The 15,951-nt window shown below is 40.8% G+C and overlaps 1 protein-coding gene across 3 annotated transcripts in view; it reads right to left on the bottom strand.

Moving 5' to 3' along the window:
- LOC126940999 (putative uncharacterized protein encoded by LINC00305) overlaps positions 1-11,806 on the bottom strand; it is a 70,868-nt gene extending 59,062 nt beyond the window's left edge. The window contains exons 1-2 of one of the 3 annotated variants that reach the window (XR_007721040.1): positions 11,532-11,806; positions 1,428-1,981 (exon numbers count right to left, since the gene is read on the bottom strand). The gene's annotated coding sequence lies outside the window, so the exon portion shown is untranslated. Of the gene's footprint in view, positions 1-1,427; positions 1,982-3,406; positions 3,523-11,531 lie in introns of those variants that run through there. The other 2 variants (XR_007721041.1, XM_050767168.1) reach the window with 2 other exon arrangements.
- Between the last annotated feature and the right edge of the window lie 4,145 nt (positions 11,807-15,951).

The following is a 15,951-nucleotide window of genomic DNA, read 5'->3' as shown; positions in this document are numbered from 1 at the left end:
GCCTCAGGGAAGAATGTGGCAATTGTGACTCCACCTGCTCTATCCCAGGAGGATGGTGTTTCGGAGGTAGGCAGTTCCATAGGCTTTAACTGTAGTAATGCTAGTTAAAAATGTGTTTTTGTCCTTACTGATTGTGCATGTATGATACAGGACTTGTTTAGGTATCTGCCTTCCAAGTACAGATGAGGGTTTTCCACACTGGAAAAATCTTGGCCTGTTGTATTAGTCCGTTCTCATGTGGCCATGAAGAAATACTTGAAACTGGGTAGTTTATAGAGGAAAGAGGTTTAATGGACTCACAGTTCCATATGGCTGGGGACACCTCAGGAAACTTACAATCATGGCAGACGACACCTTTTCACAGGGCAGCAGAAGAGAGAATGAAAGCAGAGCAAAGGGAGAAGCCCCTTAGAAGACCATCAGATCTCGTGAGAACTCACTCACTATTGTGAGAACAGCATGGAGCAAACCACCCCCATCATTCAAGTATCTTCACCTGGTCCCACCCTTGACACCTGAGTATTATTACAATTCAAGGTGAGATTTGGGTGGGGACACAGAGCCAAACTCTATCAGCTGTGAAGGCTGAAATTGGTGGAAATTAAGTAATAGTCTTTGGAACACAGAGTAGATGGTGGGGCTGTCAGAAGAGACAACATGAAGAAGGAAATTACAAGATGGGAGCTTAGGAGCCTGGCTTGTGTGTAGCACAAGTCCTTAGATTCAAGGACCTGTTGTGCCTCGGGAAGGGAAGTAACGCAGCCTGAGAGACGGTCCAGGACACAGGTGTAGAGCATGCTGGACTGAAGGACACGCTGGCTTGATAAAAATTTATGTAAGGCATGAGGATGAAGGGTAGCGGTGCTGTTTGGTGCTCACTTGATTTGCCATTGCATTGGGTTGCATAGTGTCCACCTGCACCCCTCCCCAAATCCATGTCTTCATGGAACCTATAATGTGACTTTATTTGGAGATAGGGTCTTTATAGATGTAATCAAGTTAAAATGCAATCCTATTGGATTCTCATGAATCTTAATTAGTGACTGGTGTCTTTCTAAGGGGGAGGAGAGGGCAGTCTGGACACACAGACACAACAAGAGCCCCATGTGATGCCAAGGAGGAAACCGGAATGAGGCAGCCACAGTCCAGGGGACAGCAAGCACTGCCGACAACCACCAGAAGCTGAAAGAGGCAAAGAAGGATTTTTCTCTAGAGGTTTCGGATGGAGCATGGCCCTGCCAGCACCTTCGTTTTTGACTTCCAGCCTCCAGAACTGTGAGAGAACACATTTCTGTTATTTTAAGCCACCCAGTTAGTGGCACTTTGTTAGGACAACCCTGGGAAATTGTGACAGATGTGGGCACTTCAATTATGAGCTATAGTCTTTCTGTCTGTCTACTATTATTTGAATTCGATTCACCAAAGAATAATATTTTCTTTATTTAAAATGTTTTAAATTATGAGTACATATGTGGACGCAGATATCATATGTCAGAGGCTCACAACTTGTTTCAAAAGTAAAGAGTTGCACCACTTTTAAACAACTCAAATACATAATTACAGTTCCGAAGTTGGGGCTGGTGAGGAGTGATTCTCCTTTGCAAAGCTGTCTTTGGAGTCCTGCTATGTCACACTCAGAGAATTCCTATTTTATACCTATGAATTATCAGAAATCCTAAACTTTCATTGTTAAGATCAGTTGTACATTGTTTAGAGAGGAATACCTATGTGAATTTACTAAAAAGGAATTTATCTGAGAGTTAAACACAAGCCATTAAATAACATACACACACACACGCGCACACACACAATATAAACCACTAGTTTTCCTTCTGTCAACCACCTCCACCCTTTTTAGGAACTAAACTCCTTAAAGTTTTCTTTGTTTTAGAGTGTTGCCTGATTTGGATGAGAAATATTCATTTCCTCCACTGAAATTCTTCAGATTGCCTTTCCAAATGTCAGTGCTGTTGGGCTTTCCCTGGGAAAACAAAACAAGATTGCTGTCAGAGAAGCAGTTTGCAGATGAGCAGATCAAACAGATAACAGAATCCAGGATGCTATTATTAGCTGTGGAGAAGGCAGGCAGTTTGCAGGTTACATAAGTGAGGGAAGTGGTGGCATTCTGGGAACGAGGAAAGAAATGGAAAACTGATCCATGAGAAAGATCTGGGCTGCTTTCTCATTACCTCTTTTTCTCCCCACCAAAAAAAAAAAAAAAAAAAAAAAAAAAAAAAAGTCCAGAATTGTGTTGTAGTCTTTCTGTCGACCTACTATTATTTGAATTTGATTCACCAAAGAATAATATTGTCTTTGTTTAAAATGTTTTAAAGTTGATGATAAATCCTGAGTTCAGGTCAGTGGACACAAGTGAGAAGTAAAAAGTCAAGCACCTTATTATGGAAATGTTATTTACATCACACCCTGGTTTTGCTGTGTTACAGCTTGTAGAATAGTTGACAGCCCTTTCTCAAGTGTCTGTGTATTTCTTCACAGTCCATAACAATCTGACTGTTGGTTTGCAATTTCTTTTCTAATGAGATTTTTTTTTGGCATGTGAAAATGCAGAGCTGCTTTAGTTCTACTCTGGCTTTTTTTCCTTCACTGTTTTTCTCATTTTGGGGGGCCTATTTTTTATTCAGCTGCGGGTTTGGTGCTTCTGTGGTTATTTTCTAACCCTTGGCCATGGCATACTTAGTACTTCATTTCTAGCAGAATCTTTTCTGATGCTTGTCAGCTTCTATTTTACTCTCTGTGTTTTCTTAGTATATAAAGCTCAGCCACCACTTATTGTTTTTTGAAGATAATGTTGGTTGTGCGCCTGGAACGACTTGAATAAACTTGCAATAAATGACCCTATCCAAATGAATCAAAGAGTACGTGTGGGGCACAGCCCATAACCAGTGCATGGAGACAGTATCAGTAAAAACTGTCAGCTCCGCAGTGAAAACACCCAGAACTGCCACAGGCAACTCCTCATAATAGAACTTTTGCAGGGAACGGTTTCTTTTCAACGACACTGCTTTTAACAGCCTCCAAACATTCTTCCTCTGTGTGCACTCCGCCTCCAATCAAAAACTGAAATTCCAAATCAAGTCTGAAATACTTTTTAGCAAACAGCTCAATTCTTAATCTCCTGAAAATCAAGGAACCAGATCTTTAGCGAGAATACATTCACAGCAGCAGCCTCTAAACAAGGTTATCTTTACTTTCGTTCCTCAAATCACACTGCTGTGCTTTATTCACATAATTAAGGACAAAGGGATGCTAGGTGAGGATACATTCAAATGAAGTCATGCTTGTAATCTGTAGGAAACGGGTAATAGGTATAGCCTGATAAAATCCTTAGGAGAGCGACTTTGGTGCTCTCGGTTTGTGGTTAGATACAGCAGAGAAATCCTGGCAGTTTACTCTTTTTAGATGCAGCATTTTCGTGGTGCATTTGTTTAATTGAAAAATCAGTCCAGCATTGTCTGAAGCGTGCATCATATCTTTGGGTCAGGCAAGTTCAAGAGTCTTCCCCTGGAAAAAAACAATGTGCATGTGTATGTATTTTAATCTTGAAAAATCACTGTCAAATAAATATTTAATGGTAAACGAAGACAAAATCAATAAAGCAAGCAATAGGTAAGGCACAGCCCTCCAGTGTAGATCTGCTGTTTATAACCAGTCCCTTCTCTATCAGGATGGATGGGTGCAGGTTGGCAGGAAGTGGCCACAGGTCTGGAAGGTGTCCTTTTAACTTCCTAGAAACAACTTCCAAGAATCTTGAGGGAATCCTTTTGAACATGTTATGGCAGGTGGATCCTTTCTTCCCAACCTTCCAATAGCTTCCCGTCTTACTCAGAATATAACTAAAGACCTTACAATGACCCTCACATCATGACCCAAAGCCTCCATCCTCCCTCTCGCCCTCTTTCATGCTGTTTCAATGATACTGACCTTGTTTTTCTTTAAACACACGAAGACTGCTCCCACCTCGGAGCCCTTGTAACTGCTGTTCCCCTGACTCAGGATGTGTGGCCCACAGACAAGCACGCTGCTGCTTTTTCCACATTCCCACTTTCTGTCTCTCTGCTCGTGTATCAGAGAGACCTTCTCTGACTATCCAATTGGAATTACCTTGCATTCCTCCTCCTCTTTATGCTCTGCTTTGATTTTATTTATTTATTTATTTATTTTGAGACAGAGTCTCACTCTGTCACCCAGGCTGAAGTGCAATAGTGTGACATCAGCTCCCTGATTCAAGTGATTCTCCTGCCTCAGCCTCCCAAGTAGCTGGGATTACAGGCACCTGCCACCATGCCTGGCTAATTTTTGTGTTTTTAGTTGAGACGGGGTTTCACCATGTTGGCCAGGCTGGTCTTGAACACCTGACCTCAGGTGATCCACCAGCCTTGGCCTCCCAAAGTGCTGGGATTACAGGTGTGAGCCACCTGGCTCACCTGTAGACACCCAGCCTGATTTTCTTTAGAGTACTTTTCCCTACATGGTAGAGACCATCTAAGTAGTTTCCTCTCCATCTCCCCAACTAAAATGAATGCTCCTTGAGGACAAGGGCTTTATTTTGTTGACTTCTTGATCCTATTGCTTAGAGCAGAGCCTGACACATCCATGTGGTCAACAGGATTTTGGTGTTACTGCTGTGGTTATGTTATGTGATATGGCAAGAGAGACTTTGCAGATGGAATTAAGATTTCTAATCATCTGACCTTGGGGAGATTATTGTTTATTATATGGATGGGTCTGATATAATCACATGGCTTCATTTTCTCAAGAATGGAAAAGGGAGGTAGGAGAGTTCACGGAGAGAGATATGACCAGGGAAGAAAGACACGGAGAGATGCAGTGTTGCTGGCTTTGCAGGGGAGGAAGGGGAGGCATCAGCTGGGTGTACTGGGGAAGTGGAGAGTGGCCCTCAGCTGTCAGACAGCAAGGCGATGGGAACCTCAGACATAGCACCACAAGGAACCAAATTCTGCTGATAATCAGCCTGAATGATTAAAAAAAAAAAAAAAAAGGATCCTTCCCTAGAGCCTGAAAAAGAAAGAGGCCTGTAGACACTCTGATTTTTGGCCTGTGAAACTTTAAGCAGAGACTCAACTGAGCCCACCACACTTTTAACCTATAAAAACTATGAGATAATAAATTTATGCTGTTTTAAGTATGGATGAATAAAGAAAAAAATAACAAAGCATAAAATAAATCACTAAGGTGTATTTTGGGTTTTGAGATTTGATATCCAGAAAGAACCAAATAATTTCTTAAGCTACCTGCTAATAGATGGAGAAGTAAAATGTAAGGACATATGTACATAAGGCATACACTCAAAAGCTGTGAAATTGAATAGGTTTTTTAAAAAGATTGCTGTTGAAAAAGAGCATGAATTCTCTTTTACTTAAAGGATAATGGTTGTAGAAAAAAATGAAAAAAAGGGGGTAAAATTTGTTGGTTAATGTTTCAGTCTCAACTCCATCATTTACAGGCCCAGTGACCATATGCAAGTCACCTGAAGTTGAGATAATGATAGTATCTACCTTACAAGAATGGTAAAGAAACAAAAAGACTGTGTATGTGGTAAAAAAAAGTCATAAACTATAAGTTATTAAATATGATAACACAACTCTCTTGTATGTACTGGAATTATTGTCCTTAGAAGAGTTCTCTTATCCAATTCTGATCATTCTGAGATGTTTATTTTTCAGAAGTGCAACTTTTCCCAAAATACTTTGGTATGATACTCACGCATATGAAACAATGTACTTTAGCATTATATGCATACTTTAAATGAGAATATTCTCACTTCATGATTAATGTGAAAATGAGAAGCTAGCTCAAAATATTTATGGCATGTTTAAGGCTGATTAATCTTACGATCTTGAAAACATGATCATTTCACAGTTTCTAAGCTAAAATGGGATGTACATTATTGAGCTATAAAGGTCTTGGAATGAAATTTTCTCCTATATTCATAGTTGTATGGGAGCTAGCATAAGAAATGGCATTTTGCTGGCTGAGCTGCAGCTCAGATGCTACTGTCTATGTGCACTGGTTGAGTGGCGAGTTGGGGTGGCTCAACATTTTCCCCAACAATGTGGATATATGTATTAATCAGCATGGGGCTTTCATTTCATCACTGGAAGAAGAGAATGTTGTCTGTCTGGGTCTGGAGACTAGGTTATAAAATGTTATGAAATTGAATAGGCTTTAAAAAAAGTTGTTGTTGAAAAAGAGTGTAGATTCTCTTTTACTTGCAGAGGGATAGATGGATGCAGTGGAGTGGCTGGCCCAGCATCTCCTTCTTGCCTGGCCTGGTGGATCCAGGCTAAGTGAGGAATGAGGGTCCAATGCTGTTGGAATTGTATTTACCAGAGGATTGTGAGCCTCTTGGCGCAAGCAAATAGCAAAGTGATACAAAGTCAAAGAGGCACTTATCCCACCACTTCTAAATGGGACTCTGGTGCTTGATGAGTCTCTGGAGACCAAATATAAGCATAAAAGAGTGTTGCAGGGACCCCCATGCCCTGCTGGTAGGAGCACATCTCAGAGCAGCCCTCGTGGAGCATGACACGCAAGACTTGGTGAAACAAAATCTGCGTCTTACAGCATGGCCACCTCCGCCCTGTTCCACTCCTTTTATATAATCACAGGAACCTTCTCCATGTAGTAGAGAGTAGTTGAAAGCAACTTAGTGTTGAAAGCTAGGAGAATGAGTAAGTAAAACGAGATGGATGCATGCTATACAATAATGCCAATCACTCAGAAACAATGGGTTATATGAACATACTGCAACATAGATGAACTTTTAAAATAGTGTTCAATTTTAAAAGTTAAAAACAGAATAGAAACCACAATTCATTATCATTAATGGAAATAAAATCATTGCATATTTTAAAGGATCAAACCTACCAAGCAAAGTGGGTGCCATGAGGGGAAGGGGAAGAGAATGGGAGTTAAAGCTGTAAGAGTAAACAGTGATGTTAGCATTATGAAACCAACCCGTAAAATTGGAGTTGAAGAAATAAACTGGCCTTGGGTTATGTGCTTATAATATAATTTAGTCCTTTATTTAAAAATGATCTACTTGTCCTTATTTTGTTTAAATATGATTCCCTCCATTTGCTTGCCAAATCTGGATGGATTGTAAGAGGTAAACATAAGATTAATAAAGCACCAAGATGACACTAAATACCTGTTGATATCTAGCTAGCAGCCTTGATTTCCTTATATAGTAGTAGATGGCCTAGTATCTGAAAAGTATTGATGGTATGTATATATACACCATATATATATGTATATATATGGTGTATATATATATACACACCATCAATATACATATTATGTGTGTGTTTTTGTGTGTGTGTGTGTGTGTATATATATACACACACACAGAGATAATTCTTCATTCAAACATGCCAGAAATTTGGAGAAATTTTGCAAATACAGGTGAATATAAAAAGTAAGAATATTGTTTCCTGAAACACCACAAATTTCTCCTCTTTGTGAATTACATACAGTGCTTGCTAATTATACAAGGAAGATTTGCCTCTTTATCAAATTCTTTTTACGCTGTCTTTGGCTTCTTGAGGCCAGTGCTGATGGGAAAAGAAGAAACTGGCCTAGTATTAATATCTACCTTGCTTTATTTTTTTCTGTCCCATAAAGAGATTCTTATAAAGGAAGTTGACTAGAGTTGGTGAATTATTTTTGCTCTATAGAATTAGGTTTTGTTGCCAATCGCCTTATTTGTTTTATTTTCTGAGGTAGGCAGAATAACGACCCCTAAAGATGTTCACATCCTAATCTCTGGAACCTGTGAATATGCTACTTTACATGACAAAGGAGAATGGGGCATTAAGAAGATGGAATTAAGGTTGTTAATTAGGAGAATTTAAAATAGGAAGAGTAGCCCAGCTTAACCAGGTGGACCCAATGTAATCATAAGTGTTTTTAACAGTGGAAGAGAGTTCAGAATTAGAGGGGGATTGAGGCTATGAGAGAACGGACATAGAAGATGAAAAAAGGGGGCCATGAGCCAAGGAATATGGGCAGCCTCTAGAAGCTGGAAAAAGCAGAAAAATGCACTTTCCCCTGGAACCTCCACAAGAGAATGCAGTGTTACTGAAACCTTGTTTTTTGCCCAGCGAGACCTGTATCAGACATGTAATTTATAGAACTATACATTATTAATGAGTATTTTTTTTTTTTGAGATGGAGTTTTGCTCTTGTCACCCAGGCTGGAGTGCAATGGTATGATTTCAGCTCACTGCAATCTCTGCCTCCAAGGTTCAAGTGATTCTCCTGCCTCAGCCTCCTGAGTAGCTGGGATTACAGGTGCCCACCACCACACTCAGATAATTTTTTAATATTTTTAGTGAAGACAGGGTTTCAACATGTTGGCCAGGCTGGTCTCAAACTCCTGACCTCAGGTGATCTGCCTGCCTCGGCCTCCCAAAGTGCGGGGATTACAGGCATGAGCCACTACATCTGGCCAGAACTGTGCATTATCAAAACTGTGTTGCTCTAAGCCACTAAGTTTGTGGTAACTTCCAGCATCAGAAGAAAATTAATGCAGTTTCTGGGTTTTTGTTGTTATAAAGGCATAATCATATGGCTCTATAATGATATGCCCTCAAAGTTAGGTTAGCAATACCTAGTGAGAACATTTCTCTTTTTGTAGGGTTCACTTGTTTTTGAAAATCATTAATTTTTGGACTCACAAGATAGATTGCAGACAAAACTGCTAGAAAAATGTGGGGTACTTATTAGTCATTTCAAAAAGAAGAAAAAACTCAATGTGAAATACTAGTATTTTATGGAAAGAACAAACCACAAGCTATCTTAGTCATTTAAAAAAACTCTGAAAGACAATTAACTTTTATTTTAGGTTAATTTCAAAGTTTTAGTCAGCACTGAGTTAATTTTGTTCAAGATTATCTAGTGGCCAAAATAAGTTATGGTTGATGCCTGGATTAAGAAAGCTTTTTTAGGATAGTAGTATTAGACAAATATGTCCACCATAGCACAGATTAATTATAAAGAAAGCTAATTTGTTTAGAGAATGGAATGTCCAAAGATAACAGTGTGACCATCCCAAGAAACAACTCCCATTATGAATTTTTAAAACTGTAACAGTATTTTATGTAGTCAGACTGTGTGTGTGTAAATACGCAATGAAAGCTTATGACCGGTGAATGTGGTTGTAAGATGTAGCTTAAGTGACCAGCATTCCTTCTAGGTTGAATACCAGGGTGTTGTGGCACCCCAAAAAGCACAGATGTGAGAGATTTGATCGACCTGGTGCCCCAACAGTCATCCCCAAGTGAGACAGCCAGACATAACCAGCATACATTGCAGTACACCTGACCAGCTCCCACCAGCGGGGCTTCTGTGGGCGAAGAAAGATTGAATTGACCTTTCCTAAGTTTCCATTAAAGTACTCATTAATGGAGAAGAATTGGAAAGCATTAAGATGCCTACACCTTTCCAGACACTAGAAAGTAGAATGCTATATTTAAGGAGAGACATGTTTTAACACATGCTGTGGGGGACTAGCATAATGAAAATGCTGAGAATTTCTCTAGCAGACTTGGACCCAGGTTGAGAGGGGAGGTTTAAGTGTGTGTGTGTGTTTATTATATTGAACCACTGTTAATAAGGAGTGGATCTCCTGCTGAAAACGAAAGGGGATGCTTTTAGTTCAGCTTCACATATTAGCAAGTCAATTTGTATGTTTTTCAGAATGTTTCTTTTTTTAACAGAATTATTTTATCACACTACTTTCCCAACTTTTTGCTTCTTCTGAAAGTACACATACAAATTGCATAATGGAAAGCTATATATTTAGTCTAAAAGAATCATAGAACTTACTTGAGGTCCAGTAATTTTGAACACCTCCCCCAATGCCACATGAAAATTTTGGAATATTTAAGCATTATGTGGTTGCTATGGTAGTACAATCTCATTCTTATTCCTTCCCTTCAGCAAATGAAAACTCACAGATATCTTTAAACAAATTCGATACCTTATAAAGATTATAGCAAATAGGTATGCTATTTTTATGTGGCAGCATAAGAATTTTAGCCATCAAACTGGCACTATTCTACAGTAATGTTAAAGGTGGATAAAGTTTATTGAATGAGTTTATGTGAGTTAAAGTATTGAAGACATTTACATACATTTGCGTGTATGTAACACTTTCTCTAAGAAACTCCACAGTGCTATATCTGCTCTATCTTCTGTTTTTAACATTGCGAGTAAATTGGACTCAAAATTTACTGATTTGTACAACTGTTATACAAATACATAACTATATTTCTTGTAGCTCATTTCATCTTGTCCACCCCTATTCTGGCTGAAAATGTCTGGCTTTGTCCACCAAGGATGTCTCAGTCTCTCTTGAATTAAAATGTGTCAGCTTGAGTTAATTACTCAGTATTTTAGTTGCTCTTCCTCTTTCTCCCACGTTGCACCCGGAAGCAAAGGGAAATCTACAGAATATGATGACGTGGATTGATAGGTAGAGGGGGCCTGGGGGAGGGGGCTGCTTAAGTGACTACAGCTGTCATAATTCGTAACTGGTTTTCTCATATTGGTCAAGGACCAAGCCTCCTGTGTGAATTCAGCCTGCATCTTGCCCAGGTTGGTGCAGCTGGTTTGGGCCTTTTACAGTGAAGTCCTTTTGTCCTTATATTTGGTGACCAGTGAACACCATTCGCAATAGTACACATTCTGTCTGGGACATCTGGTAACATCATATGGAATCATCTCAGATGTACGTTCTCAGATGCTGTGCTGACCACGGGGCCCCTAGGAGACATGGTTTTCCAGGTCTTCCAGGAGACAAGGGATCTTCCAGGTTGTGTCCAGGGAAGTAAGAAAGAAGCTTCCTATCTAGGATCTCCACTCATCCTCAAATGTTTCTGGAAGTCTTTATTGCAGTCTCTCTTCTGAGATTCAGTTCAGAGGGAAGAGAGGAGAGTAAAGTCTAACCTCATGTCTCTCTCTCTCTCTTTCATGCCTCAGCATCTGAACCTATAGTGACCAGAAGAAATTTCTTCCTGTGGGGTGCAAACTTTCCTTATCTCAGATATCTTTATGTCTTTTCACTAGGACTAACTGTAAAACTATGTTCAGATGTGTAAGCTTTGCTCTTAATATGAAAAATGCATTTTTTTTCTTGTTATATAATCATCCCACATACCCTTAAGCAAGCCAAACTTGCAACTCACTGTCTTATAAGGGAATTTAATGATGTCTAATGAGGCCTCCAAAGCGGAACAAAGTTCCCTTTCTCTAGGCTGTCTCCAAAGAAGTGGGGAGGCAAAGCAAGATGGGGGGTTATCTCCTGATTTAGGCTCTTTCTAAAAAGTTGGAAGGAAAAATATCTTTATCTTTCTTGGCTATTCTTTTTCTTAGAGCCACACTTGAGGTTTTCTACATACAGTGGCCACAAGGCAGCTGTTGGTTGATGTGTTTTACTTTCTTTTTCTTCAAAGTTGTAAGTAGGGAGAGGGTCTTTTTACAAGTACCTTGTGAAGGGCAGTCTGGTTCCTCTGGTGTGGTCAATCTTAGGATTTCAGGATGCCTCAGCTGGTTTCAGTGGTCCTGGAATCTGAGTTGGACAAAAGGCAGCCTGGATTTGTACTTGTGCCATTCTGTGAGTCACTGGCCAATCTGAGAAGTAGCACTAGGGAGAAACTAACTCACAAGAAAGGGATCTTGAGAGACTAAATTGGAGACAATTTCACAGGAAGGGGGCATGGAAATCAGAGTCCATCATTTCCTGGACCAGCTCCCAGGTGGGTTTCAGATGTCCGTTGAACTGAAGGGGCAGGAACGTTCTGAGAAGTTAAAGGAACATAGTGTAGAAAGATACATCAGATACCAAAATATATCAACCATACTCCCCTTCATGGCCACCGGCGGAAGGAATCCGTGAGTTGAGTGCCTTGTAAAATGTTTCCATCATCTCTTGGAGAGTGGCAGGAATGAATTTCTCACCATGGGATGGAAAGAGCCATCTACTAAAGACAACGCTTGTGAAAAAGCGAGCACCCAATTCACTCCTCATAGCTGGGAGCCTTTATCTGAAGTCATTGAACTTCTAGAGAAACCATCGATGGTAACCAGGGTGATTTTTCACGCAAGCGTGTGTGCGTGTGCCTCTGCACATTTTCTCAGGAGAGATTCTGGGGCTTTCCGCAGATTCTCAGAAGAGTGCCTCATTGCAAAATATCAAGGGCCATTAGATGAATGGAAATGTTGCACTAACAAGTAACATAAAACTTGATGCCTTAAAACCCTTTTCTCTTTCCCAGAAATTCCAGTCAAACAGAGCAATGTCACTGATCACAAAGTTCATTTCTATTTTCAGGAATCCCTTCTGTGATAAAACTCATTCAAAAATGTCCACTTAAAAGAGAATAACAATAAAAAACAACAACAAAAGAGAACAAAGTCTTGTCTTGGGTGTTTTGTGGACACTCTCATAAGGGCATTTACTACCAACAAGCAAGGAATGGAGAATATCTTTAAATCACTGACATTCCTTATAGGGTGTCCAGTTTTGGAAATTCATTTGTGAGCCAAGAAATGTGTACGTGAGGATGAGCAGTGGCTTATGATAAATAACTTACTGTAAAGGGCAAGTTTCAGTGAGGAATTAACGATTTGTCCTCAGGAGGCCTTTATTTACTATTAAAAACCTGAGTGCCTTTTGCTGTTAGCAGGCTGATACTTACAGGGAAATTGATTCTCTTCACAGAATTTCCCGACGGTCCCAATAAGCCATTAAGTGCTCCTGGCCTTACCTTCCTTGGTTTAGTAGCTGCTGTGCCGTGGTCAGCATCGTTTTCTCTGCAGCAATTAGTAGCAATAAGTGGGAGCTCACACAATTGATGGTGTAATATGCCTGGACAGTGTGCAAGCAGCAGTTATGAAATGCTTCATCGAGCAGAGCTCTTGTACTCAATGCCTCCCTCCCATCAGTTTTCCAGGTAGCAGAGCCTAATGAAGGCACACAGCAGGTGGTGCAGGGCCTGGAGGAGCTCCAGTGCAGAGCTTTCTGTCCTAGTCGGAAGGACCAGACTTTGCTTAACAGGCCTACTGTGGATCCCTTCATCTACCACCCCAACTGATACAACTCAATTAATCCTGAAGAGGTTTTGAAGAAAAGAGGCTTTTCCGTCTGTCTCTGACGCTTTTTTGTGTTCTAGCATTCCTTCTTGATTTTTTTTTTTTTTGGAATTTCCATCTCTCTGTTTATAGTCCCCATCTGTTCCTGCATGTTGTCTACTTTTCCATTGGAATCTCCAGCATATTAATCCTAATTGTTTTAATTCACAGTCTCATAATTCCAACATCCCTGCCTTATGGGATTCTAGTCCTGATGCTTGCACTGTCTCTTTAGGATGGTTTATTATTATTATTATTATTATACTTTAAGTTCTGGGATACATGTGCAGAACGTGCAGGTTTGTAACATAGGTATACACATGCTACGGTGGTTTGCTGCACCCATCAACCAGTCATCTACATTAGGCATTTCTCCTAATGCTCTCCCTCCCTTAGCCCCCCACCCCTCGAAGGGCCCTGGAGTGTGATGTTCCCGTCCCTGTGTCCGTGTGTTCTCATTGTTCATCTCCCACTTATGAGTAAGAACATGCAGTGTTTGGTTTCCTGTTCCTGTGTGAGTTTGCTGAGAATGATGGTTTCCAGCTTCAGGGTTTGCTTGTTGGTTGGTTGGTTTGCCTTTTAGTATACCTTGTGATTTTTTGTTGTTGTGTTGAAAACCAACATGATGGATGGGGTAAAAGAACCACATAAGCTTTTCACGATGTGGTGGGAAGGAGCATGTGGGTGAGTGTTGGGGATGGGACTTTCTATAGTCTTATAATTACTTCTCCACTTGTACCCTGGGCTGTGAACTTCACAAGTGCTTCTCAGTCCCCCTCCACTCCCACCACCTTAGGTGGGACAGGTTGGCTTGGGTGGGCTGGAATTGTTTTCTCCCCTTTTCCAGCAGCGGGAGGTAGAGTTGGGTACTGCCCACCTCCCAGGTCAGTTAGGGTCTGGTTAAAACTTTCACAGTTTAAGGTCGGGTGAAATAGTTTCTCTTGTGGGCAGGCCTTGTTAAGAAGAATAGAATGCTCTGGAATATTTTAAAATGATTCTCTTTCCCCTCTCCCTGCCAGAAGCATGAGAAGGATTTTCTTGGATTTTCATTGTAAGAACCTAGAGGAGCTCCCACAGGTAAAATTTACAAAACTGCGAATCGCCCCCACTGCCCCCCAACTCCGCCGCTTCTATATTTGGGCTCCCCTGGAGTTTTTGACTCTCAGACTTGTCCACACCAAGTCTCCAGCAATTTGTCAGTTATAATTTGGGTTTGGTGTCCACGGTGGTTTCATGTATGGGTTTCTGCTCTGGTAAGCTATGATTCTCTATATCTGCTTGTCAGTCTCAAATTTTGGGACCTGTGGCTTGCCTTGTGACCTCACTTTTCTGACAAATCTAAGAAGGTTGTTAATTTTTTTGTTTGTTAAGCATTTTACTTGTTGGGATAGAGTGACGATTTCCAAGCCTCTTACAAGCCCACAGGAAACAAGAAGGCTGACTTATTTGAGTACAAAAATTTAATTCATTCATTATATTTTATAAAAAGATTTTGGAAACCTTTCTCGGCTGTAAAAGGAGCCTCTTTGGGAGGCCAAGGAGGGCAGATCACAAGGTCAGGAGATCGAGACCATCCTGGCTCACATGGTGAAACCCCATCTCTACTAAAAACACAAAAAATTAGCCGGGTGTGGTGGCGGGCACTTGTAGTCCCAGCTACTCCGGAGGCTGAGGCAGGAGAATGGCGTGAACCCGGGAGATGGAGCTTGCAGTGAGCCAAGATTGTGCCACTGCACTCCAGCCTGAGCGACTAAGCCAGACTCCATCTCAAAAAAAAAAAAAAAAAAAAAGGAGCCTCTCTAAGCATTTCCACTATCCTCATGGTTTAATTACTCAGTATATGCAGATGATTCTCTATATTATGTCTCTGACCCTGACTCTTTGCTGTGCTATATATCCGCATGTCCATCTTGCTACCAGGTTGATATATTTGAATAAGCAAACCTCAGACTCACATGTCCACAGCTGCAGTCAATATTTCCTTGTCCCTATTCAGGGATCTTTACTTGCCTCCTGCTCTTCTCACAGCCTCTGTGTTCTCAATCAGTGGTGCTGACAATTACCCAGTTCCCCATGTCAAGAAAATAACAATTTATCTTTCCAGACTGCTAATCTCTCACTGTCCCACATCCAGGCAATGAATAGGACTTGCTGCTTTTACTTCCTGAATGTTTCTTGGACGCATTTCCCATCTCCACACTGTTACCATGGTTTTAGCTTGAGCCACGTGGACTCATTCCTGGATATTGCAGAAGTCTCTTATGTCTCCATATCTTCAAAGTCACTCTTACGTAATCTCCTCCACACACTACACAGAGTGTCCTCTCCACAGCTGCACATTGCAGAAGTCACTAAATTTGGTTACTTACTCTTTTCCACAGTCTAATCTCCATTCCACTGTACTGTGCTCCTTTTTAAGATGTTATCGTGCCTCATTAATTAGGACAGCATAGTCTGATTTCCTCCTCATAGAACTAGCAACAGTTTCTCATTCTTTCTTGGTCCCTAGTCCACGTCCCTCTCCTTCAAGTGATTGGTCCTCATTGCAGCCTACCTGTAAATACGTGCAGGCTGATGGCCTGAACGCCTTCTCAGACCGCACACACAGGCTTTTGTGCAACTACCATGTACACGCTCACGGATCTGAATTATCTTTGGTGCAAATGTCTTTGCTGAAATGCAGCTGTGCCTAGGACCAGAATTCCAAATACGACATGGCTCAAATTGAGCTCCCCGCTTTGTTCCCAATCCCACTTTTCTTTCTGTTCATGTGTT

The sequence above is a fragment of the Macaca thibetana genome, chromosome 18 (assembly GCF_024542745.1).
Source record: "Macaca thibetana thibetana isolate TM-01 chromosome 18, ASM2454274v1, whole genome shotgun sequence".
Classification (NCBI taxonomy): Eukaryota; Metazoa; Chordata; class Mammalia; order Primates; family Cercopithecidae; genus Macaca; species Macaca thibetana.
The sequence above is the reverse complement of the archived record's forward strand: the minus strand, read 5'-3'. Positions and strand labels throughout refer to the sequence as shown.